This window comes from Podarcis pityusensis, assembly GCF_964106645.2.
Source record: "Podarcis pityusensis genome assembly, chromosome: 9".
Taxonomy (NCBI): domain Eukaryota; kingdom Metazoa; phylum Chordata; class Lepidosauria; order Squamata; family Lacertidae; genus Podarcis; species Podarcis pityusensis.
This window is the reverse complement of record NC_138034.1, coordinates 78,180,185-78,206,150: the sequence shown is the minus strand read 5'-3', so window position 1 is coordinate 78,206,150 and position 25,966 is coordinate 78,180,185. Positions and strand designations below refer to the sequence as shown.

Below are 25,966 nucleotides of genomic sequence, written 5' to 3'. Positions count from 1 at the left end.
AAATTAACCTACTCACGGATCGTTGTTTTGTAGCCAAATTGTTACAGGAAAAAGGTAGCGCTCTCCGGTAACGGCTGTGCGGCTTCGCTCCACGGAAGAAGCAGTTGACTCACAGCACCGCGCCGCTTCACCGCTTCACTCCGGAACCCGTAGTCGGGCTCCTTTGCAAGTTGGGGGGGCGCGAAAGGTGCCCGCCGAGTCCCACGGTCACAGGCTTCACCCGCCTGTGATTTTTGAAAGGTCCCCGCTTCGCCGTAGCGGTGCAGACCCGATTCCCGCAGAGCCGGTCCCCTCGGAGTCAGAGGGAATCCGCCATTACCGGTGGCGCCACCCCGGAAGTCCCTTGGGGTTTTATTCTCAGGCAAATCCTTATATCTTATCCAAACATTAAACAGTGTTTTTCTGACAATATGATTTTTAAACGCTTTATGTGCTTTGACCTTATCATACCACAGATATGCATGCCACCCAAAAACATTATTAAAGCCTTCTAAGTCCAACACATCAGTGTTCTCAAGAAGCATCCATTCTCTCAGCCAGCAAAAAGTGGCTGATTCATAATAAAGTTTTAAGTCTGGCAGGGCAAATCCACCTCTTTCCTTAGCGTCAGTTAATATCTTAAATTTTATACGAGGTTTCTTGCCCTGCCAGACAAATCTAGAGATATCTCTCTGCCACTTCTTGAAACACTCCATTTTATCTAATATTTGCAATGTTTGAAACAAAAACAACATCCTTGGCAATACATTCATCTTTATCGCAGCAATTTGGCCTAGCAATGATAACTTCAGATTTGACCATATTTCTAGATCCTTTTTCACTTCCGTCCACCATTTTTCATAGTTATCCTTAAACAGATTCACATTCTTAGCAGTCATGTTAACCCCTAGGTATTTCACTTTCTTAACCAATGTTAATCCTGTCTCCTTCTGAAACCTTTCTCTCTCCGTCACTGTTAAATTTTTCTCTAAAACTTTAGTTTTCATCTTATTCAACTTAAATCCCGCTACTTGTCCAAATTCTTGGATCAGTTCCAGTACTCTTTTGGTACTAGATTCTGGCCTGTAATGTCAATACCAGATCATCAGCAAATGCTTTCAGTTTGTACTGTTTAGCTCCAACTTGTATACCTTTAACTGTTTGGTCCCTCCTAATCATGTTTAAAAGAACTTCCAGGACCGATATAAAAAGCAATGGAGAGATTGGGCAACCTTGTCATGTTCCTTTCTCTATCTTAAATTCTTCCATCACTACATTGTTCACAATTAATTTAGCCTTTTGTTCTGAATAAATTGCACCTATACCATTTTCAAAACCTTGACCAACCTGGACTAGATGACCCTTGAGGCCCTTCCATCTCTCCCATTGAGGTGTGTCAGGAGACCTCCAAAAACAGTGGGTTTTCGTTGGAAGGGGACAACACCTGCTTCTGGTGCTCATGAGCAACAGTGGCTGGGAGTCAGTTGTAATCAAGGTGTACTTCCTGCATTGCAGAGGGTGGGCTGGATGACCCTTGAGGGATCTCTGAAGCCTACAATTCTCTGAGGCAAACTGTCAAACTGTTTAGCTTTGGTGTAGGTGCCAAATGAAGGCCTTTCTGTGGCAAATAGCCTGGATTGGCATAGATTTTTCTCCTCCTTTGGCAGGGTGCATGGGAGATGGCATGAAGTGGCGGGGAGGCCACAGCCAGCTTAAGACATTTGGTACCTGAGGTGAACACCCAGGATGGAGCCCCTCCCGCCAGCGTAGTGAATTGCAGATGGTGGCATGAAATAAATTTTGAAGGGGTTTTATTTAATACCAAGAATCCATTGTTGTGAATACATTCATAGAACTTCCTTCCTCCTTGAAGGAGAAAATAATCTTGACAGCAGAATTCCTAAATGCTTCTAATAGTTTTTTTGTTTCAAATACTGCAGTGACTTTAGGTTCCGGATTAAGCCTCTTAAAAGAAGAAACTATGAGAATGACGTATTTCTTAAAATAAATGCAGGCTGCTGAACCACTGGAGTGTTAAGTCCTTCCAAGGAATTAGGCATCAGATTGGAATAAGGCAACTGCTGGGCTTTGGACCTTATCCTGAACCCATAAATTTGGGACTTACTCCCAAGTAAGTGTGCAGGACGGGACATCAGCCATTCCATGTAACACACACACGCACCCCCTCTATGCCAGGGGTCAGCAATTTTTTTCAGCAGGGGGCCAGTTCACTGTCCCTCAGACCTTGTGGGGGGCCAATTTTTTGGGGGGGAGAAATGAACAAAGTCCTATGCCCCACAAATAAACCAGAGATGCATTTTAAATAAAAGGGCACATTCTACTCATGTAAAAACACGCTGATTCCCGGACTGTCCAGGGGCCAGATTTAGAAGGTGACTGGGCCGGATCTGGGCCCCGGGCCTTAGTTTGCCTATGCTGACTTGCCCATTTCAGGATAGTTTCACCCAGGTTCCAAAATGTCACACTGATCTCAACATAATTTATTTCAAGTTTGTGTGCCTTATATAATTGTTAAGTTTGCTTCAGATGATTCAATTGATTTCATTTTTTTTAAAATGATATTTATTAAAATTTCAAAAGAAAAAAATTACATTAATAAGAAAGTTAACAATAAAAAGGAAAAATACAAAATACAAAAAAGAAAAAACAGTTAAAACAATTCCATCTTTTCATCACTTGTCAAACATTCATCTTTATCGCAGCAATACGGCCCAGCAGTGAAAGCTTCAAATTTGACCAAATTTCTAAATCTTTTTTCACTTCAACCCAACATTTTTCATAGTTATCTTTAAATAAATTCCCATTTTTTGCTGTCATGTTAATCCCCAGGTATTTAGCTTTCTTAACCACTGTTAAACCTGTCTCATTCTGAAACCTCTCTCTCTCCATTGGTGTTAAATTTTTCTCTAAAACCTTAGTTTTTAACTTATTCAATTTAAACCCTGCAACTTGACCAAATTCTTGAATCAGTTCTAAAACCCTTTTGGTACTAGATTCTGGCTCCTGTAACGTCAGTACTAAGTCATCTGCAAATGCTCCCAATTTGTACTGTTTGGCTCCGACCTGTATACCTTTAACCAACTGGTCCCTTCTAATCATGTTCAGCAAAACCTCCAGGACCGATATAAAAAGCAGTGGGGAAATTGGGCAACCTTGTCGTGCCCTTTTTCTATCTTAAATTCTTCCGTCACCACATTATTTACAATTAGTTTAGCCTTTTGTTCTGAATAAATTGCACTTATACCGTTTTCAAAGCCTTGGCCTACCACCATACCCTGTAAGTTCTTCTTCATAAAACTCCAAGAAATGTTGTCAAAAGCTTTCTCCGCGTCCACAAATATAAAAACTGCTTTAGTATTTATGTTCACTTCTAGTTTTTCCAAAATATCAATTATATTCCTCAAATTGTCAGACAAGTGTCTTCCCGGGAGAAAGCCCGCTTGGTCTTTATGAATCTCTTCCATCAACACTTTTTTCAGTCTCTTAGCCAAAATGTCTGCAAAAATTTTGTAATCCACATTAAGTAATGATATGGGGCGGTAGTTCTTAAGCTGCGTCTTTTCAGTCTCTGTTTTCGGTACAAGTGTGATATAAGCTTCTTTCCACGACTCTGGTGCCCTTTTCCCCTCCATTATTTCATTACAGACCTCTTTCAAAGGTTGTTGTCAGGGGTTCAGGGACAGAGGCACAGGGTAGGCAGGAGATGGAGAGCGATGGGGATGAATCCCAGGACAGCGAGGAAGAGGATGACAATGACTCTAGAGATTCCATGAGTCTTTCCAGCGAATCAGAGGATTCCCAGAAGGGGGCGCCGGTGGTCAAGGCCAGGGGAGCCCCAGGGGGGACTTGTCAGGAGCAGGGGGCCAGCGGGGGATCCCAAAGTGGCAGCTGGGCGTCAGGACCAACCTCCCCGCCAGAGTGCAGCGAAGGGGGTGGAGGTTCCAGTGTATCAGGGGAGGCGGCTCCGGCAGTAGAGAAAGGAGGGAGGTCGGAGCAAGCCACCCTCCCGGAAGGGGAGGGGAGTAGTGAAGGGAGTAGCGTAGCTGTCAAAAGGAAAGTTAGAGGTTGGGGGCGCGCGCCAAGTTCAAATGTAGAGGCGCGCGGAAGTACAGGGAGCCCGGAGGAGGGGCCAGGTCCCAAAGCCCGCAGGAGGGGGCAAGAGCAGTCTGATTCCGCGTCGGAGGAATCCAGGAGGGGCGAAACCCCAGCGGGCAGAAAGACCCTGCGGAAAAGGAAAGAGAGAAAGAGGTGGAGCAGCGCAAGCCTCTTAAACTGGTGCAGGGCAGGGACAGATTCAGAAGGGACTTCAGCGGTCTAAGCCTAGCAGACGTAGGGCTGCGCGCCTCGGATCTGAAGCAAACAATGAACTGCAATAAACACTTTTGTATATAAGAAAAGAAAGGCGTTGGTCTTTTGTGAGCTGAGACTTGAGGCAGCCCTGACAGTTGTACTAGCCATTCTTTCAAGGATCTGTAATATCTAGAGGTCAGTCCATCCGGTCCTGGAGATTTACCCAATTGCATGTTTTGAATGGCACCTTCTATCTCCTGTTCAGTTATTTTATAGTTCAAGATTAATTTATTTTCTTGAGAGATTTTTTGTAATCCATTTGTTTTCAAAAATCGATCTACATCAGTTTCTTTCAGTGGCCCTTGTGTATATAGTTGTTTAAAGTACCTCTGGAAACAATTTCTAATCTCAGCTGGGTTCTGTATATTCCTTCCTTCCACTTCTAAATTTGTAACTGTATTTAATTATTGTCTTTTTTTCATTTGCCAAGCCAACAATTTCCCACATTTATTAGCCGACTCGAATGTCTTTTGTCTCATTTGTTTAATTTTCCATTCTATCTCCTGATTCATCATTTTCATATATTGCACTTGATATAACTTTATTTCTCTCAAAATCTCTTGAGACTTTGGTTTTGTTCTCAATCTTTTTTCACTTTCCTTTATTTTCTCCAATATTTTATCCTTCTTCTCATTTTGGATTCTCTTCTTTAATGCATTCTGTTGTATCAAGAACCCTCTCATAACCGCTTTGCTTGCGTCCCAGATTACTCTTTTTTCCACATTGGTGTTCATATTTATCTCAAAATAGTCTCTCAAGGTTTTTTGGGCCTTCTTAAGTACTTCTTCATCTCTAAATAAGGTGTCATTCATCCTCCATCTAAAGGAGCCAGTTGGTGTTAGTTTCATTTCCATCTTGACAGCATTATGGTCGGAGCAGGTTTTTGGGCAGATTTCCACTTTTCTTGTCTTTGGTGCCATTCCTCTAGTTACCCATATTTGGTCGATTCTTGTCCATGTCATTTTGGCTTCAGAAAAGAAGGTTCCCTCTTTAGCCATGGGGTTCCTTGTTCTCCAAATATCAACTAAGTCCAAGTTGTCTGTCATCTCAAAAAAAGTTTTTGGTAGTCTACCATCCTTAGTGACTACCTGTCTTTGTGCCTTGTCCATATGTGTAGATACCACTCCATTCATGTCTCCCATCAAAATCATGTTGTAATCCAAATAGTCCATCAGGGTCTCATGCAACTTCTTAAAAAAATCAGATTTCCCCTCATTTGGTGCATAAATTCCTACTATCAAAAAATTTTCTCCTTGTGTTTGAATTTCGATTGCCACAAATCTTCCTTGGTCATCTTTAAAAATAAATTTCGGTGATAATCTGTCCTTTGCATAAATCACAACCCCTCTTTTTTTAACCTTGTCCGATGAAATAAACTCCTGACCAAGTCTTTTATTAATCAATAATTTCCTGTGTAACCTTGTTATATGTGTTTCTTGTAGACAAATCAAGTCCAATTGTTCCTTTTTTAATAAATGAAACACAGATCTCCTTTTCTGAGGGGAGTTCAAGCCATTACAATTCCAACTTAGTAGTTGCAGAGCCATGATGTAGCTACTTTACTTCTTCTCCAACAGCACCCAGTGCCTGTTCCTGTTCTGTCGGTGGTATCACCTTTTTCAGGCGGTCTTTTAGTTCTGGAGGTAAGTTTCTCTTACAAGTGCTCTTAGCTCTCCTGTAACTTTCTTCTGCAGGTCTTCTCCGTGGTCTCTCCAAAATTTATCTTTGTCGTCTTCTGATCTTATTTTTATCTTCTTTCCTTTATAGCTAAAGGATAGGCCTTGGGGGAATTCCCACCTAAAAATGATTCCGTTGCTTCTCAGCAGGGTAACCAAATCTTTATAATTGGACCTAAGGTCCAAAAGATGTTTCAGAATATCCTTAAATATCTCCACTTTTGACTGTTGTATTTCCAAGGTCTTCTGGAAATGCAGGCTCAAGATTTTATCTCTCTCCTCTTTTGTTTGGAGGGTGATCAAACAGTCTCTCACCCTGTTCTTTCTCCCTCCTTTTCCAAGCCTAAAAGCACTCACTATCTTGAAACTGTCCTTCCCCAAATCTGGGTTCCAAAAGTCTGCAAATTCCTGCATAAGAAATTCAATCAAATTGTCTTTCTCCACTTCAGGTACAGCCCTGACCCTTAAATTCACTTGTTTCTCCTTCAACTCGATCATAGACAGAATTGACTTGTGGTCTTCAAGTTGTTTATGTAGCGGTGGTATCTTCTCTTCTACCACAGTAGCTGTAGCAGTAGCAATTTCTTTAGCCTCTTCGGCTGTCTTACGTGTCGAAGTGGATTCCTGTAATAGTTTCTGAATAATTTCTGTATTAGTATTTACCTTCTGTCCCAAATTATTAATACTTGTCGTATTTTGATCAATTTTACCCGATGCCTTGGCTACTTGTTTACTTATTCTTTCCAAAGATTCATTAATTTTACCTAGTGCCTGAGCCAGGGCATCGTCAGCTGCCATACCTTTGGGTTTAGGTTGTGCCGATGAGGTTGCTGTTGGTAAACCAGGAGGGCCAGATGTCAAAGCCCTTCTTTGCAGCCCACCGTCTGTGCGAAATACTCTGCCAGACCTCGTTGCTTGTAACAAATCTATCTTCTCTTTCCCATCTGCCATAACCCTCAAGATATAACCCAAGGTCAGTCTCACGATCAGAGTCAAAGTTCTTTTGAAGTGGAAAATTCCCTTAGGAAATTGAAGTGGAAAATTCCCTTAAGCCAGCTGCAGTTGTAACAGATTCAAGCTTCCTCTAGGGGGACACAGTAACAGTCAAAAATGTCTTAAAGTAATTAACTTCTCCCTTTAGCCCCTCAATTCACCAAAAAGACAACAATTTCTATCTCAGTCTGTTACTTTAAAATCAGGAGATACCTGTCAGCAATATTGTCAGAGCTGCCTCAAGTCTCAGCTCACAAAAGACCAACGCCTTTCTTTTCTTACATACAAAAGTGTTTATTGCAGTTCATTGCCAGGGAGTCCTTTTCCCATCGCAGCACATTCAGCAATGCAAAAAAGCGAGAATGGTACTGACGCACTGTAGCCTTGCCCTGCCGCAATCCATGCATCTCCTGGCGCGCCACATCAACGTCAACGGTAGATTGGAAGCAAGCGTCCATGGCTTTGATAAATTCGTCAGAGTCCCTGCGGGCAAGACCATCTTCGCGCCACAAATTGCGTAACCAGGTTCTAGCTTCCCCATGCAAATGGGACACAATAAAGCCTACTTTCTCCTCCTCATCTTTGAAGTCTTTTCGAAGCAAATGCAGCGCGTATACGACGTCTGCTCTGAAATTGGGATAATGCTTCAGGTTCCCATCGAAGTGGGCTACTAAATTGCCCCCCCTCCGTCCAAGACCGATTCCCTCTGATCTGGACCCCGGGAACCCCTGTTTGCACGCCTGATCCCACCTGGCTTGCAGATCCTGGCATCGCGCTTCTGCTTCGGCAACTGTCTTCTGAGAGACCCGTACTGCAACGGAGAGTTCAGCGACTGCGTTTTGCAGGGTCGTTATCTGCTCCTCAGTAGTCATGTCTGCCAAACTTCGTGAGCTTTGCAAAAAAAAATTTTTGCGGTTTAGGAGAGGGGACTTACTGTCAGGGCTGCCTCAAGTCTCAGCTCACAAAAGACCAACGCCTATCTCTTCTTATATACAAAAGTGTTTATTGCAGTTCATTGTTTGCTTCAGATCCGAGGCGCGCAGCCCTACGTCTGCTAGGCTTAGACCGCTGAAGTCCCCTCTGAATCCGTCCCTCCCCTGCACCAGTTTAAGAGGCTTGCGCTGCTCCACCTCTTTCTCTCTTTCCTTTTCCGCAGGGTCTTTCTGCCCGCTGGGGTTTCGCCCCTCCTGGATTCCTCCGACGCGGAATCAGACTGCTCTTGCCCCCTCCTGCGGGCTTTGGGACCTGGCCCCTCCTCCGGGCTCCCTGTACTTCCGCGCGCCTCTACATTTGAACTTGGCGCGTGCCCCCAACCTCTAACTTTCCTTTTGACGGCTACGCTACTCCCTTCACTACTCCCCTCCCCTTCCGGGAGGGTGGCTTGCTCCGACCTCCCTCCTTTCTCTACTGCCGGAGCCGCCTCCCCTGATACACTGGAACCTCCACCCCCTTTGCTGCACTCTGGCGGGGAGGCTGGTCCTGACGCCCAGCTGCCACTTTGGGATCCCCCGCTGGCCCCCTGCTCCTGACACGTCCCCCCTGGGGCTCCCCTGGCCTTGACCACCGGCGCCCCCTTCTGGGAATCCTCTGATTCGCTGGAAAGACTCATGGAATCTCTAGAGTCATTGTCATCCTCTTCCTCACTGTCCTGGGATTCATCCCCATCGCTCTCCATCTCCTGCCTACCCTGTGCCTCTGTCCCTGAACCCCTGACAAATATTGTATCAAAGTTGTATCTCAGATGCAGAGTTAACTGTCAAAGAGTACTTTCATCAACAGCGCAGTTTCCAATACGGCTTCTTACTGTCACTGGGAACCCGTTCCAGGGTTTTAAGCGGTGGGTTTTGTCTCCTCTTCCTCTCTTTTTTCAGGGAAATAACGTTCAAACCGTCTCCCCCCTCCTCCCCTGCAATCAAGGGGGGGGGGGAAATCACAGTTTTGATGCTCGAATTATAATCCTTTTCCAACGTCTTTTAAAGCTTCCGCTTTCAAGTTCATTGCTTTACTCCGTTTACAAGAGCGGGAGGCAGACTTCCTGTTTATACCTCTCCGCTTCGGTACCGAATTGTTCAAAAATTTTGTAAAGTTCCTTTAATTCAAAAGTTAACCTACTCACGGATCGTTGTTTCAAAGCCAAATTGTCCCAGGAAAAAGGCAGCGCTCTCCGGTAACAGCTGCGCGGCTTCACTCCATGGAAGAAGCAGATGACTCACAGCACAGCGCCACTTCCCCGCTCCGCAGCCCGTTGCCGGGTTCCTTTGCCGATTGGGGGGGCGCAAACGGTGCCCGCCGAGTCCCACGGTCACAGGTTTTACCCGCCTGTGATTTTTGAAGGGTCCCCGCTGTGCCGTAGCGGTGCAGACCCGATTTCCGTGGAGCCGGTTCCCTCCAGATCAGAGGGAATCCGCCATTACCGATGGCGCCACCCCGGAAGTCTTTTGCTTCAATTGATTTCACTTCTGTCCTGTGTATTTGGCAAAGGTCTGGCAGTGGGCTTTTTTCACCTGTTCTTAAAGATCACAGAGACTACCTGTCAGGGGTTCAGGAGCAGAGGCAAGGGCAAGGGAGGAAACAGAGAGCGAGGGGGAGGAGGCAGAAGAAAAGATGAGTGATGACGACGACCCGAGATCTCCGAGTCTTGCCAGTGAATCAGAAGATTCACAGAAAGGAGCACCAGTGGCCAGGGCAAGGGGGGAGCCTAGGGGGACACCCCAGGAAGATAGAGCCAGAGGGGACTCAGAGGGGAGCAGTTGGAAATCGGGACCAGCGTCACCGCCAGAGAGCAGGGAAGAGGAAGGGCGCCAGGGATCAAGCGCTGGCAGCTCACAACAGGGGGGAGGGCACGAGTCAGGAGTGGCCACACCTCCATCGGGGAGCGAAGAAACGGTCAGACGGAAGGTGGAAGGTTGGGCGCGCGCACCAAGTTCAAATGCACAGGAAGGTGGCGCAGTAGGCAGCCCGGAAAGGGAGCCAGGTCCTAAAGCCCGCCGAAAGGAGGGAGAAGAGTCAGGGGGGTCAGCGTCAGCGTCAGAGGAATCCCGGAAGGAAGAGACCCCGGGGGGCAGAGGGACCCAGAGAAGAACAGTCAGGCGGAAAAGGTGGAGCAAGGCTAGGCTATTAAGTTGGTGTACAAGGGGCGGAGACTCAGATGGAGCTTCGCCGATCTAACCATTAGACGTAGGGTTGCACGCAGCAGCTTGAGAATGGAAACTGTAACTCAATAAAGACTTTTATTTAATGATCGCTGGCTAGCGTGATCCTCTGTGAGCTAGGATCTGGAAGCAACTCTGACAGTAAGCTCCATCCCTTAAATTGTGGGCATCTACAGCCTCGCGGAGAGGAGAGAAAGCGGGTGCCTACTAGCGAGCTCACGAACGGCAGACAACATGACGGCCGAACAGCAGATAGTGGAACTCAGAGAAGCAGTGTCGCGCCTGAATGCCGAGGCTCTTGCATCCAGGAAGAGAGAGGAGGACGCAGCTGCCGCCTACAGGGATCTCCAGGTCAGGTTGGAAGTGCTTACGAAGCAAGGGCAACTGACACCCAAACCGGAGGGGATTGGGTTGGGGAGACGAACAGGCGGTCTGGTCTCTCACTTTGATGGGAATTTGCAACAGTACCCCAACTTTAGAGCAGATGTAATGTGTGCACTGCAACTGCTGAACAAAGACTTTAGAGATGAGCAAGAGAAGGTGGGATTCATCATGTCCCATTTGCATGGAGATGCTAAAGCATGGCTGCGCAATTTGTGGAGAGATAAGGATCCGGCGCTCCAAAATGCGGATGCCTTTATTAAAGCGATGGATGGGTGCTTTTTGTCAAGCATTGACGTGGATCTTGCTCGGCAGCAGATACATGGACTGAAGCAAGGGAGGGCCAGCGTAAGGCAGTACCATGCCCGCTTTTTCGCTTTGGTCAGTGCTCTGGAATGGGACAGAGATTCGGCTCCTGTAAGAGACCTGTTTTGGGAGGGATTGCACGGCTCGGTTAAAGATGAAATTGCGAGGGGGGAGAGACCCCGGACCACGCAGGAGATCGTTCAGAGGGCGCTGGCGGTGGGGGTGCGGCTGGAAGGACGTCCGTGGAGCAGTGGCGAAGGGCGTGGAGGGCGCGAACCAGCGAGGGGCTCCTCCTTCCTTCCCAGAGAAGCAGCGCGTGCGCAATCCATGCCTCCGCCAGGAGGAGGAGCGGAACCTATGGAGGTTGGAGGTGCAAGGGCTCAGTCAGCAGCCAGAGCCCTAGCACCGGCAGCAGTGAAAGCGAAGCCTCCTAGAGGGAACAGGAAGTGTTACATCTGCGATGATCCACAGCATATGGCGAAAGAGTGTCCCCAGAGGCTCCACAAGCACACTGCAGCCTCAGCAATGGTAACTGCAGCAACGCAGCAAGGACAACCACAGCAGGGAAACGACGGAGTCTGGTTGGAGGAAGAGGCACTGGGGCCCAGCCAGACGTGTCAGTGAAGCAGTCCCCAGAGATTTTACAGCCCATGGACCCCCTCCCGCCCAAACCGGTAGTGAGGCTCACCGCGTCGCTCCAGCTGCCCAATGGAATCACCATGGACGTGCCAATCACCATTGACTCCGGAAGCAATGCGGACTTTATAGGGCAGGACTTTGTCGACCGGCACGCTATACAGTTGCTGCCTGCCACGCTGCCCCTGCAGGTTGTCACGGTGGATGGCAGGGAGCTGCTAGGGGGGCAAGTGGTGAAGCAGACGCCACCAATGGTGATGCGACTTGGGAATCACAGGGAAATCATCAGCTTCAATGTCACTCAACTATCGGACACGCCCATTGTATTGGGCATGAGTTGGCTGGACAAGCACAGCCCGACGCTGGCTTGGTACCAGAGACAGCTGACCTTCGGCTCTTCCTTTTGCGCTGAACACTGCATCGTGCCCAGGCAGGAAGGAGGGGAAGAGGAGTCACAGCTGCAGCTAGGCACGCTGCAAGCGGTTCCCCACAAGTACGCGGAATTTTTGGAGGTTTTCTGCGAGAAGGAGGCAGACAGGCTACCCCCCCACAGACCATATGACTGCAAAATTGACCTGCTGCCGGGGGCGCCGCTGCCCAAAGGGAAGCTGTATTCCATGTCTGAGGACGAACTGCAGGAACTCAAAGAGTTCATAGATCATAATTTGGAGCGCGGTTTCATCCGAGAGTCCAAGGCAGCGGGGGGCAGTCCGGTATTCTTTGTTAAGAAGCGGGACACGCCCCAAAAAAGACTTGTAGTGGACTTTCGCATCTTGAACAGTGTGACCAAGCCATCGGACTTCCCCATGCCCCGAATCGACGACCTCCTCGCAAAGGTACGGAAGGGCAGAGTGTTCACCAAGTTGGACCTGCGAGGGGCATACAACCTCATTCGCATGCGGGAAGGAGATGAGTGGAAGACAGCCATGTTCACGCCCCTGGGCACCTACGAATATAGAGTTATGCCTTTTGGATTGCAAAATGGCTCCCACGTTTTTCAAGCTTTCATGCATCACGTGTTGGCGGGGCTCCTCTACAAGACGTGCGTCTGTTTCTTGGATGACATCCTGATCTTTTCGGAATCGCAGCAGGAGCATGACAGACACGTCAAGGAAGTGCTGAGCAGGCTACAGCAACATAGGCTTTACGCCAAGCTGGAGAAGTGCCAATTCGACGTGACGGAGGTGGATTTCCTGGGCTACAAGTTGTCTGATAAAGGGCTCGCCATGGACAGCGCCAAGGTCCGAGCAGTGTTGGATTGGAAAAGCCCACGCAACCGGAAGGAGGTCCAACGGTTTGTCGGCTTCGCGAACTTCTATCGCAAGTTTATCAAAGGCTTTGCGATGCAGACAGCGGCCATCACGGACACGCTCAGCTCCAAGAAAAAGAAGTTCATCTGGACAGAGCAGGCGGAGCAGTCCTTTCAGGCACTCAAGCGTCTCTTCGCGTCGGAAGAGCAGCTGCTTCATGTCAACCCCAGCAGGCCGATGAGGGTGGAGACAGACGCTTCGGACAGAGCCGTGGGAGCAGTCCTGCTGCAGAAAGACCCGCAGGGGGTTTGGAGGCCGGGAGCGTTTTATTCAAGGAAGCTCAGCAAGTCCGAACAGAACTACACCATCTGGGACAGGGAGTTGCTGGCCATTCATGCAGCGTTCAAAGCGTGGAGGCACTTCCTGATCGGCGCCAAGCACACGGTGCAGGTCTGCACGGACCACAAGAATCTAGAGCACTGGCGCACGGCACAGTTCCTGAACCAGAGGCAGATACGTTGGGCTGAGTTCTTTGCGAATTTCGACTTCTGAATAGAATATGTCCCGGGGGACACCAACATCATGGCGGATGCTCTCTCCCGTAAGCCACAGTATCTGGAGGAGGCAACGCCAGCGGCCGCCATGCACATCTTCGCACCGACAGTGTGGGCGTGCGCGGCGGCGACAGTTGACCTGGATGCGGTGCGACGAGCGTTGCAGGATGACTCCTTCGCGCAAGCAAAGATGGCAGAGGTGCACAGGGGCACGGCAGCGACCGACGAGTTCCAGCTGCGAGATGGTTTGCTCATCCGTAAAGGGGCCATCTACGTGCCGGGAGACGAACTTCGCGCCAAGGTACTGCAGCAGCTGCACGACGCGCCCACTGCCGGGCACTTTGGCAAGGAGAAGACGGTGGAATTAGTAGCCAGAGACTTCTGGTGGCCCGGAATGAGAGGGGAAGTCGCGGACTACGTGGCGAGGTGTGACACCTGCCAGAGGGCCAAACCAGTGCACAGACCGCCGGCCGGACTGCTGGAACCGCTGCAAACTCCGTTCGAACCATGGGAGAGAGTGGCCCTGGACTTTGTCACGGATCTGCCCAGCTCGAGGGGCAAGACGGCTGTGCTGGTGGTGGTGGACTTGTTCTCCAAGATGGCACATGTCAGGGGTTCAGGAGCAGAGGCAAGGGCAAGGGAGGAAACAGAGAGCGAGGGAGAGGAGGCAGAAGAAAAGATGAGTGATGACGACGACCCGAGATCTCCGAGTCTTTCCAGTGAATCAGAAGATTCACAGAAAGGAGCACCAGTGGCCAGGGCAAGGGGGGAGCCTAGGGGGACACCCCAGGAAGATAGAGCCAGAGGGGACTCAGAGGGGAGCAGTTGGAAATCAGGACCAGCGTCACCGCCAGAGAGCAGGGAAGAGGAAGGGCGCCAGGGATCAAGCGCTGGCAGCTCACAACAGGGGGGAGGGCACGAGTCAGGAGTGGCCACACCTCCATCGGGGAGCGAAGAAACGGTCAGACGGAGGGTGGAAGGTTGGGCGCGCGTGCCAAGTTCAAATGCACAGGAAAGTGGCGCAGTAGGCAGCCCGGAAAGGGAGCCAGGTCCTAAAGCCCGCCGAAAGGAGGGAGAAGAGTCAGGGGGGTCAGCGTCAGCGTCAGAGGAATCCCGGAAGGAAGAGACCCCGGGGGGCAGAGGGACCCAGAGAAGAACAGTCAGGCGGAAAAGGTGGAGCAAGGCTAGGATATTAAGTTGGTGTACAAGGGGCGGAGACTCAGATGGAGCTTCGCCGATCTAACCATGAGACGTAGAGTTGCACGCAGCAGCTTGAGAATGGAAACTGTAACTCAATAAAGACTTTTATTTAATGATCGCTGGCTAGCGTGATCCTCTGTGAGCTAGGATCTGGAAGCAGCTCTGACAGTAAGCTCCATCCCTAGATTGTGGGCATCTACGTCCTCACGGAGAGGAGAGAAAGCGGGTGCCTACTAGCGAGCTCACGAACGGCAGACAACATGACGGCCGAACAGCAGATAGTGGAACTCAGAGAAGCAGTGACACGACTGAATGCCGAGGCTCTTGCATCCAGGAAGAGAGAGGAGGACGCAGCTGCCGCCTACAGGGATCTCCAGGTCAGGTTGGAAGTGCTTACGAAGCAAGGGCAACTGACACCCAAACCGGAGGGGATTGGGTTGGGGAGACGAACAGGCGGTCTGGTCTCTCACTTCGATGGGAATTTGCAACAGTACCCCAACTTTAGAGCAGATGTAATGTGTGCACTGCAACTGCTGAACAAAGACTTTAGAGATGAGCAAGAGAAGGTGGGATTCATCATGTCCCATTTGCATGGAGATGCTAAAGCATGGCTGCGCAATTTGTGGAGAGATAAGGATCCGGCGCTCCAAAATGCGGATGCCTTTATTAAAGCGATGGATGGGTGCTTTTTATCAAGCATTGACGTGGATCTTGCTCGGCAGCAGATACATGGACTGAAGCAAGGGAGGGCCAGCGTAAGGCAGTACCATGCCCGCTTTTTCGCTTTGGTCAGTGCCCTGGAATGGGACAGAGATTCGGCTCCTGTAAGAGACCTGTTTTGGGAGGGATTGCACGGCTCGGTTAAAGATGAAATTGCGAGGGGGGAGAGACCCCGGACCACGCAGGAGATCGTTCAGAGGGCGCTGGCGGTGGGGGTGCGGCTGGAAGGACGTCCGTGGAGCAGGGACGAAGGGCGTGGAGGGCGCGAACCAGCCAGGGGCTCCTCCTTCCTTCCCAGAGAAGCAGCGCGTGCGCAATCCACGCCTCCGCCAGGAGGAGGAGCGGAACCTATGGAGGTTGGAGGTGCAAGGGCTCAGTCAGCAGCCAGAGCCCTAGCACCGGCAGCAGTGAAAGCGAAGCCTCCTAGAGGGAACAGGAAGTGTTACATCTGCGATGATCCACAGCATATGGCGAAAGAGTGTCCCCAGAGGCTCCACAAGCACACTGCAGCCTCAGCAATGGTAACTGCAGCAACGCAGCAAGGACAACCACAGCAGGGAAACGACGGAGTCTGGTTGGAGGAAGAGGCACTGGGGCCCAGCCAGACGTGTCAGTGAAGCAGTCCCCAGAGATTTTACAGCCCATGGACCCCCTCCCGCCCAAACCGGTAGTGAGGCTCACCGCGTCGCTCCAGCTGCCCAATGGAATCACCATGGACGTGCCAATCACCATTGACTCCGGAAGCAATGCGGACTTTATAGGGCAGGACTTTGTCGACCGGCATGCTATACAGTTGCTGCCTGCCACGCTGCCCCTGCAGGTTGTCACGGTGGATGGCAGGGAGCTGCTAGGGGGGCAAGTGGTGAAGCAGACGCCACCAATGGTGATGCGACTTGGGAATCACAGGGAAATCATCAGCTTCAATGTCACTCAACTATCGGACACGCCCATTGTATTGGGCATGAGTTGGCTGGACAAGCACAGCCCGACGCTGGCTTGGTACCAGAGGCAGCTGACCTTCGGCTCTTCCTTTTGCGCTGAACACTGCATCGTGCCCAGGCAGGAAGGAGGGGAAGAGGAGTCACAGCTGCAGCTAGGCACGCTGCAAGCGGTTCCCCACAAGTACGCAGAATTTTTGGAGGTTTTCTGCGAGAAGGAGGCAGACAGGCTACCCCCCCACAGACCATATGACTGCAAAATTGACCTGCTGCCGGGGGCGGCGCTGCCCAAAGGGAAGCTGTATTCCATGTCTGAGGACGAACTGCAGGAACTCAAAGAGTTCATAGATCATAATTTGGAGCGCGGTTTCATCCGAGAGTCCAAGGCAGCGGGGGGCAGTCCGGTATTCTTTGTTAAGAAGCGGGACACGCCCCAAAAAAGACTTGTAGTGGACTTTCGCATCTTGAACAGTGTGACCAAGCCATCGGACTTCCCCATGCCCCGAATCGACGACCTCCTCGCAAAGGTACGGAAGGGCAGAGTGTTCACCAAGTTGGACCTGCGAGGGGCATACAACCTCATTCGCATGCGGGAGGGAGATGAGTGGAAGACAGCCATGTTCACGCCCCTGGGCACCTACGAATATAGAGTTATGCCTTTTGGATTGCAAAATGGCTCCCACGTTTTTCAAGCTTTCATGCATCACGTGTTGGCGGGGCTCCTCTACAAGACGTGCGTCTGTTTCTTGGATGACATCCTGATCTTTTCGGAATCGCAGCAGGAGCATGACAGACACGTCAAGGAAGTGCTGAGCAGGCTACAGCAACATAGGCTTTACGCCAAGCTGGAGAAGTGCCAATTCGACGTGACGGAGGTGGATTTCCTGGGCTACAAGTTGTCTGATAAAGGGCTCGCCATGGACAGCGCCAAGGTCCGAGCAGTGTTGGATTGGAAAAGCCCACGCAACCGGAAGGAGGTCCAACGGTTTGTCGGCTTCGCGAACTTCTATCGCAAGTTTATCAAAGGCTTTGCGATGCAGACAGCGGCCATCACGGACACGCTCAGCTGCAAGAAAAAGAAGTTCATCTGGACAGAGCAGGCGGAGCAGTCCTTTCAGGCACTCAAGCGTCTCTTCGCGTCGGAAGAGCAGCTGCTTCATGTCAACCCCAGCAGGCCGATGAGGGTGGAGACAGACGCTTCGGACAGAGCCGTGGGAGCAGTCCTGCTGCAGAAAGACCCGCAGGGGGTTTGGAGGCCGGGAGCGTTTTACTCAAGGAAGCTCAGCAAGTCCGAACAGAACTACACCATCTGGGACAGGGAGTTGCTGGCCATTCATGCAGCGTTCAAAGCGTGGAGGCACTTCCTGATCGGCGCCAAGCACACGGTGCAGGTCTGCACGGACCACAAGAATCTAGAGCACTGGCGCACGGCACAGTTCCTGAACCAGAGGCAGATACGTTGGGCTGAGTTCTTTGCGAATTTCGACTTCCGAATAGAGTATGTCCCGGGGGACACCAACATCATGGCGGATGCTCTCTCCCGTAAGCCACAGTATCTGGAGGAGGCAACGCCAGCGGCCGCCATGCACATCTTCGCACCGACAGTGTGGGCGTGCGCGGCGGCGACAGTTGACCTGGATGCGGTGCGACGAGCGTTGCAGGATGACTCCTTCGCGCAAGCAAAGATGGCAGAGGTGCACAGAGGCACGGCAGCGACCGACGAGTTCCAGCTGCGAGATGGTTTGCTCATCCGTAAAGGGGCCATCTACGTGCCGGGAGACGAACTTCGCGCCAAGGTACTGCAGCAGCTGCACGACGCGCCCACTGCCGGGCACTTTGGCAAGGAGAAGACGGTGGAATTAGTCGCCAGAGACTTCTGGTGGCCCGGAATGAGAGGGGAAGTCGCGGACTACGTGGCGAGGTGTGACACCTGCCAGAGGTCCAAACCAGTGCACAGACCGCCGGCCGGACTGCTGGAACCGCTGCAAACTCCGTTCGAGCCATGGGAGAGAGTGGCCCTGGACTTTGTCACGGATCTGCCCAGCTCGAGGGGCAAGACGGCTGTGCTGGTGGTGGTGGATTTGTTCTCCAAGATGGCACATTTCATTCCGTGTGCGAAGGTGGCCACGGCGGAACAAACCGCCAAACTGTTCATAGACCACGTGTTCAAGGTTCACGGTCTGCCGCGGTCTATTCTGTCCGACCGAGGGCGACAGTTCATCTCGAACTTCTGGCAGAGGCTGATGGGCTTCCTGAACGTCAAGATCAACCTGGCGTCGGCTAGACACCCGCAGACCAACAGGCAAGCGGAGCGGGTCAATGCCATCATGCAGCAGTACCTGAGATGTTATGCGAATCAACAGCCTGCGACGTGGGTGGATTACCTGCCTCTCGCCGAGTTCGCCTACAACAACACGAAGCACGTGTCCACGGGGGTCACGCCGTTCTTCGCCAACAACGGGAGGCACCCTAGAACCTTCCCGGGACTGGAAAGAATGGGGAAGGGGGAGCCGCAGACAGCAGATGCGTTCGCGTCGGAGTTGCAGGAGGTCCACGATCAGCTGCGGCGGCACCTGGAGCTGGCTAAACACGCATACAAGGTACAAGCGGACAAACACAGAAGGGTTGGCGAAGAGATCCGTGTGGGAGACTGGGTCTGGTTAGCAGCCCACGCAGTGCCGGCCAGGTCGTTGGCGAAGAAGAAACTAGGGCATAAACAACTGGGGCCCTACCAAGTCGACGAACAGGTCAACCCGGTGGCTTTCAGGCTGGCTCTTCCGGAGGGTTCCAGAATGCATCCGGTGTTCCACAGATCGGTGCTCACTCCCTACAAGGCACCTCACAGGTTTCAGGAACCAGGAACGGCACCGGGTCCGCTCCGAGAGAGAACCGGGCAAGGGGGAGTGGCACAGGAGGAGCGCATCAACGAAGTCACGGAGATTTTGGACTCCAGATGGGGGGAAGAGGGGGTAGAATACCTTCTCGCCAAGGAGGGCACCCCGGCCAGTGCCAACAGCTGGGTGCCGGGCTACGCTTTAGACGAACCTCTGCTCAAAGAAGAGTTTCATGCCCTCTTCCCACATAGGCCAATGCCAGCAGACTTTTTCGACGACTGGCTTTTCACGCCCACGCTTTCAGCCAGCACGTTCCGGGGGTTCGACTCGGACGAGGAACCGACACGAGACGCCCGTTCCCCGGAGGGGTCACCCTCGGGATCTGCTTCAGAACCCTCGTATTGGTGGGATGATCGACCAGAGGAGCAGTTCCGCAGAAGGTGGCTGGAGGGTCCAGGACGAGCAACGTCTCCAGAAGGCAACGAGGGAGAGACGGACATGGACGTTTTCGGGGACAACCCGGGTTTCGAGCACGGCGGCACAGAGATGGAAGCGGAGGTGACCGTCGTCAACGAGAGCAGGGAGGAAGAACCGGAAGACTTCGGATGGCGGCCCGACACGGGAAGCGAACTGTATCCGACATTCGTCCCCCTGACACGGCAGCACCCAGATCCCGCACCGGAAGGAGGGGAGGGGGGAAGAGGGGGCTTCGAGGGGGGGATGGATGTCAGGGGTTCAGGAGCAGAGGCAAGGGCAAGGGAGGAAACAGGGAGCGAGGGAGAGGAGGCAGAAGAAAAGATGAGTGATGACGACGACCCGAGATCTCCGAGTCTTTCCAGTGAATCAGAAGATTCACAGAAAGGAGCACCAGTGGCCAGGGCAAGGGGGGAGCCTAGGGGGACACCCCAGGAAGATAGAGCCAGAGGGGACTCAGAGGGGAGCAGTTGGAAATCAGGACCAGCGTCACCGCCAGAGAGCAGGGAAGAGGAAGGGCGCCAGGGATCAAGCGCTGGCAGCTCACAACAGGGGGGAGGGCACGAGTCAGGAGTGGCCACACCTCCATCGGGGAGCGAAGAAACGGTCAGACGGAGGGTGGAAGGTTGGGCGCGCGTGCCAAGTTCAAATGCACAGGAAAGTGGCGCAGTAGGCAGCCCGGAAAGGGAGCCAGGTCCTAAAGCCCGCCGAAAGGAGGGAGAAGAGTCAGGGGGGTCAGCGTCAGCGTCAGAGGAATCCCGGAAGGAAGAGACCCCGGGGGGCAGAGGGACCCAGAGAAGAACAGTCAGGCGGAAAAGGTGGAGCAAGGCTAGGATATTAAGTTGGTGTACAAGGGGCGGAGACTCAGATGGAGCTTCGCCGATCTAACCATGAGACGTAGAGTTGCACGCAGCAGCTTGAGAATGGAAACTGTAACTCAATAAAGACTTTTATTTAATGATCGCTGGCTAGCGTGATCCTCTGTGAGCTAGGATCTGGAAGCAGCTCTGACAGCACATTTCATTCCGTGTGCGAAGGTGGCCACGGCGGAACAAACCGCCAAAGTGTTCATAGACCACGTGTTCAAGGTTCACGGTCTGCCGCGGTCTATTCTGTCCGACCGAGGGCGACAGTTCATCTCGAACTTCTGGCAGAGGCTGATGGGCTTCCTGAACGTCAAGATCAACCTGGCGTCGGCTAGACACCCGCAGACCAACGGGCAAGCGGAGCGGGTCAATGCCATCATGCAGCAGTACCTGAGATGTTATGCGAATCAACAGCCTGCGACGTGGGTGGATTACCTGCCTCTCGCCGAGTTCGCCTACAACAACACGAAGCACGTGTCCACGGGGGTCACGCCGTTCTTCGCCAACAACGGGAGGCACCCCAGAACCTTCCCGGGACTGGAAAGAATGGGGGAGGGGGAGCCGCAGACAGCAGATGCGTTCGCGTCGGAGTTGCAGGAGGTCCACGATCAGCTGCGGCGGCACCTGGAGCTGGCTAAACACGCATACAAGGTACAAGCGGACAAACACAGAAGGGTTGGCGAAGAGATCCATGTGGGAGACTGGGTCTGGTTAGCAGCCCACGCAGTGCCGGCCAGGTCGTTGGCGAAGAAGAAACTAGGGCATAAACAACTGGGGCCCTACCAAGTCGAAGAACAGGTCAACCCGGTGGCTTTCAGGCTGGCTCTTCCGGAGGGTTCCAGAATGCATCCGGTGTTCCACAGATCGGTGCTCACTCCCTACAAGGCACCTCACAGGTTTCAGGAACCAGGAACGGCACCGGGTCCGCTCCGAGAGAGAACCGGGCAAGGGGGAGTGGCACAGGAGGAGCGCATCAACGAAGTCACGGAGATTTTGGACTCCAGATGGGGGGAAGAGGGGGTAGAATACCTTCTCGCCAAGGAGGGCACCCCGGCCAGTGCCAACAGCTGGGTGCCGGGCTACGCTTTAGACGAACCTCTGCTCAAAGAAGAGTTTCATGCCCTCTTCCCACATAGGCCAATGCCAGCAGACCTTTTCGACGACTGGCTTTTCACGCCCACACTTTCAGCCAGCACGTTCCGGGGGTTCGACTCGGACGAGGAACCGACACGAGACGCCCGTTCCCCGGAGGGGTCACCCTCGGGATCTGCTTCAGAACCCTCGTATTGGTGGGATGATCGACCAGAGGAGCAGTTCCGCAGAAGGTGGCTGGAGGGTCCAGGACGAGCAACGTCTCCAGAAGGCAACGAGGGAGAGACGGACATGGACGTTTTCGGGGACGACCCGGGTTTCGAGCACGGCGGCACAGAGATGGAAGCGGAGGTGACCGTCGTCAACGAGAGCAGGGAGGAAGAACCGGAAGACTTCGGATGGCGGCCCGACACGGGAAGCGAACTGTATCCGACATTCGTCCCCCTGACACAGCAGCACCCAGATCCCGCACCGGAAGGAGGGGAGGGGGGAAGAGGGGGCTTCGAGGGGGGGATGGATGTCAGGGGTTCAGGAGCAGAGGCAAGGGCAAGGGAGGAAACAGAGAGCGAGGGGGAGGAGGCAGAAGAAAAGATGAGTGATGACGACGACCCGAGATCTCCGAGTCTTGCCAGTGAATCAGAAGATTCACAGAAAGGAGCACCAGTGGCCAGGGCAAGGGGGGAGCCTAGGGGGACACCCCAGGAAGATAGAGCCAGAGGGGACTCAGAGGGGAGCAGTTGGAAATCGGGACCAGCGTCACCGCCAGAGAGCAGGGAAGAGGAAGGGCGCCAGGGATCAAGCGCTGGCAGCTCACAACAGGGGGGAGGGCACGAGTCAGGAGTGGCCACACCTCCATCGGGGAGCGAAGAAACGGTCAGACGGAAGGTGGAAGGTTGGGCGCGCGCACCAAGTTCAAATGCACAGGAAGGTGGCGCAGTAGGCAGCCCGGAAAGGGAGCCAGGTCCTAAAGCCCGCCGAAAGGAGGGAGAAGAGTCAGGTGGGTCAGCGTCAGCGTCAGAGGAATCCCGGAAGGAAGAGACCCCGGGGGGCAGAGGGACCCAGAGAAGAACAGTCAGGCGGAAAAGGTGGAGCAAGGCTAGGATATTAAGTTGGTGTACAAGGGGCGGAGACTCAGATGGAGCTTCGCCGATCTAACCATTAGACGTAGGGTTGCACGCAGCAGCTTGAGAATGGAAACTGTAACTCAATAAAGACTTTTATTTAATGATCGCTGGCTAGCGTGATCCTCTGTGAGCTAGGATCTGGAAGCAACTCTGACACTACCAATATGGCCAAATATCACCCACTCTCAAATCTTCCATTCTTGGGCAAGGTGATTGAGCGAGTGGTTGCTGAACAACTCCAGGCACGCCTGGAAGAAATGGACCATTTTGATCCCTTCCAGTCAGGATTCAGGCCTCATCATGGGACTGAAACTGCCTCAGTCACACTGGTCGATGATCTCTGGCAGGCTAGGGACAAAGGTGAGAGCTGTTTCCTAGTTCTGCTGGATCTCTCAGCAGCTTTTGATACCATCAACCATAACATCCTTCAGGACCGTCTAGAGGGGCTGGGAGCTGGGGGCACTGTTATACAGTGGTTCTGCTCCTTTCTCCTGGGCCGTGTTCAGAAAGTGGTGGTGGGGAATGAGGGTTCAGACCCCTGGGCTCTCACTTGTGGGGTGCCTCAGGGTTCTGTCGTCTCCCCCATGCTTTTCAACATCTACATGCAGCCGCTGGGAGAGATCATCAGGGGGTTTGGGCTAGGTGTTCATCAGTATGCGGATGATGCCCAGCTCTAACTCTCTTTCAAATCAGAACCAGTGAAGGCGGTGAAGGTCCTGTGTGAGTGTCTGGAGGCGGTTGGAGGATGGATGGCGGCTAACAGATTGAGGTTGAATCCTGACAAGACAGATGTACTGTTTTTGTGGGACAGGAGGCTGGCAGGTGTGGAGGACTCCCTGATCCTGAATGGAGTAACTGTGCCCCTGAAGGACCAGGTGTGCAGCCTGGGAGTCATTTTGGACTCACAGCTGTCCATAGAGGCACAGGTCAATTCTGTGTCCAGGGCAGCTGTTCATCAGCTCCATCTGGTACGCAGGCTGAGACCCTACCTGTCTGCAGACTGTGGAACTCCCTCCCACCAGATGTCAAAGAGAAAAACAACTACCAGACATTTAGAAGACATCTGAAGGCAGCCCTGTTTCGGGAAGCTTTTAAAGTTTAACAGACCATTGTATTTTAATATTTTGTTGGAAGCCACCCAGAGTGGCTGGGGAAACCCAGCCAGATGGGTGGGATATAAATAATGAATTATTATTATTATTATTATACCACAAAGAGGTATTTGAAGAAGTGTGCATGCACACGAAAGCTCATACAAATAACAAACTTAGTTGATCTCTAAGGTGCTGCTGGAAGGATTTTTTTTATTTTGTTTCGACTACAGCAGACCAACATGGATACCTACCTATATCTGGAGACTACAGAGGGAGCAGCCTGCATAGGGGAAACTTCAGCACCAAACGCAGCAGTAAACCCAATGCATTTGCCATTACTTACTACAATGTTCACTATATACAGACCCAATAAATTGATTCATAAAAGCCCTGCTGAGGTCCTCTCACAAATTCCGCAAAAACAAATTAGAGATGAGCTTGCAGTCTCTTCAAATCTGAGTGAGTTGTGTACAGCTATTAACCAAATTAAAAACAACAAAGCCAGAGGACCTGATGGGATACCTGTTGAAGTCTTCAAAGTGGGCGGAATTGGACTTGCACAACAACTTCACAAGCTCTTCGAAAAAATCTGGGAGAGAGCAGAGATCCCAGCAGACATCCCCAGCAGGGATGCCAAAATTATCAATCTCTTTAAAAAAGGTGACAGAACGGATTCTGGAAACTATCGAGGCATCTCTTTATTGGCTGCGGCTGGCAAAGTTCTTGCAAGGATCTTAGCAAACCACCACTTAAAAATATCTGAGGCGACTCTTCCTGAATCCCAAAATGGTTTTAGACCCTCCAGGGGGACAGTGGACATGATTTTCACTGCTCAACAGCTTTAATAAAAACCAACCCCTGTATATGGTATTTATTGACCTGACTAAGGCTTTCGACACTGTAAATCGTAATGCCCTGTGGACTGTCCTTCTGAAAATTGCCTGCCCAGATAAATTTGTGAACATCATTTGGCTCTTCCATGATAATATGACAGCAACAATCGCAGATAACAGTGGCTCTCAAAGTGAACCATTCACAGTGGGATCAGGTATTAAACTGTGTTGCATTATCGCCACAACTCTATTCATTATTTTCATTGCCATGATCCTACACTTTTCCAAAGGGAAACTCCCCTCCAGAGTAGAAATCACATATCAAACAGATTGAAAGCTCTTTAATCTGAGCAGGCTGAAAGCAAATAGTAAGGTAACTTCCATCATAGAGCTTCAGCATGCTGATGACAACTCAATGGTATAATGTTGGAAAATGTTGATCACTTCTCCTACCTTGGCAGTTATCTTTCCATAAAGGCCGACATTGATGCTGAAATCCAGTATCACCTGATATCTGTGAGTGCAGCTTTCTCCCGATTGAAGTGCAGAGTGTTTGAGGACTGGGGTATTCGCAGGGAAACCAAAATACTTGTTTACAAAGCTATTGTACTACCAATCAAATGCCATCTCAAACTCCTGAAAAGATTCCATCAACAGGGTCTCTGAAAAATTTTACACATCACTTGGGAGGGCAGGTGAATGAATATCAGTGTACAGTGGTACCTCAGATTACATACACTTCAGGTTACATACGCTTCAGGTTACAGACTCCGCTAACCCAGAAATATTACCTCGGGTTAAGAACTTCACTTCAGGATAAGAACAGAAATCATGCGGCAGCAGGAGGCCCCATTAGCTAAAGTGGTGCTTCAGGTTAAGAACAGTTTCAGGTTAAGAACAGACCTCTGGAACGAATTAAGTACATAACCAGAGGTACCACTGTACTGGAAGAAGCAAAGATCACCAGTGTCGAAGCAATGATTCTTCAACATCAACTTCGTTGAACTGGTCATGTTGTGCAGAGGCCTAATTATCGTCTTCCAAACCAACTACAGTCATACCTCAGAAGTTGAATGAAATCAGTTCCGGAAGTCTGCTTGACTTCCAAAATGTTTGGAAACCAAAGCTCCTGCAGCCAATCGGAAGCCACAGAAGTCCCATCGGACGTTCAAGTTCAAAAGAATGTTCACAAACTGGAACACTCACTTCCGGGTTTGCAACGTTAGGGAGCCAAAACGTCCAAGTACCAAGGCGTTTGACAACCAGGGTACAACTGTACTCTATTCCGAACTTTAAAATGGAAAGCGTAATGATGCTGGCGGTCAATAAAAGAGGTTTAAAGAGTCTCTCAAGGCAAATCTAAAAAACACCGACAACTGGGAAACACTGGCCTACGAGCGCTCCAGTTGGAGAACAGCCTTTACCAAAGGTGTCATGGGCTTTGAAAACACTTGAACTCAGGTTGAAGGGGAGAAATGAGCTAAGAGAAAGGT

At 51.3% G+C, this 25,966-nt stretch overlaps 1 long non-coding RNA gene across 1 annotated transcript in view; it reads left to right on the top strand.

Moving 5' to 3' along the window:
* The window catches only part of LOC308485477, a 31,639-nt gene extending 6,418 nt beyond the window's left edge, over positions 1-25,221 (top strand). The window contains exons 2-3 of the long non-coding RNA XR_013990550.1: positions 1,920-2,110; positions 23,871-25,221. This is a non-coding gene — a long non-coding RNA (uncharacterized lncRNA). The remainder of the gene's footprint in view (positions 1-1,919; positions 2,111-23,870) is intronic.
* Positions 25,222-25,966: the final 745 nt, after the last annotated feature.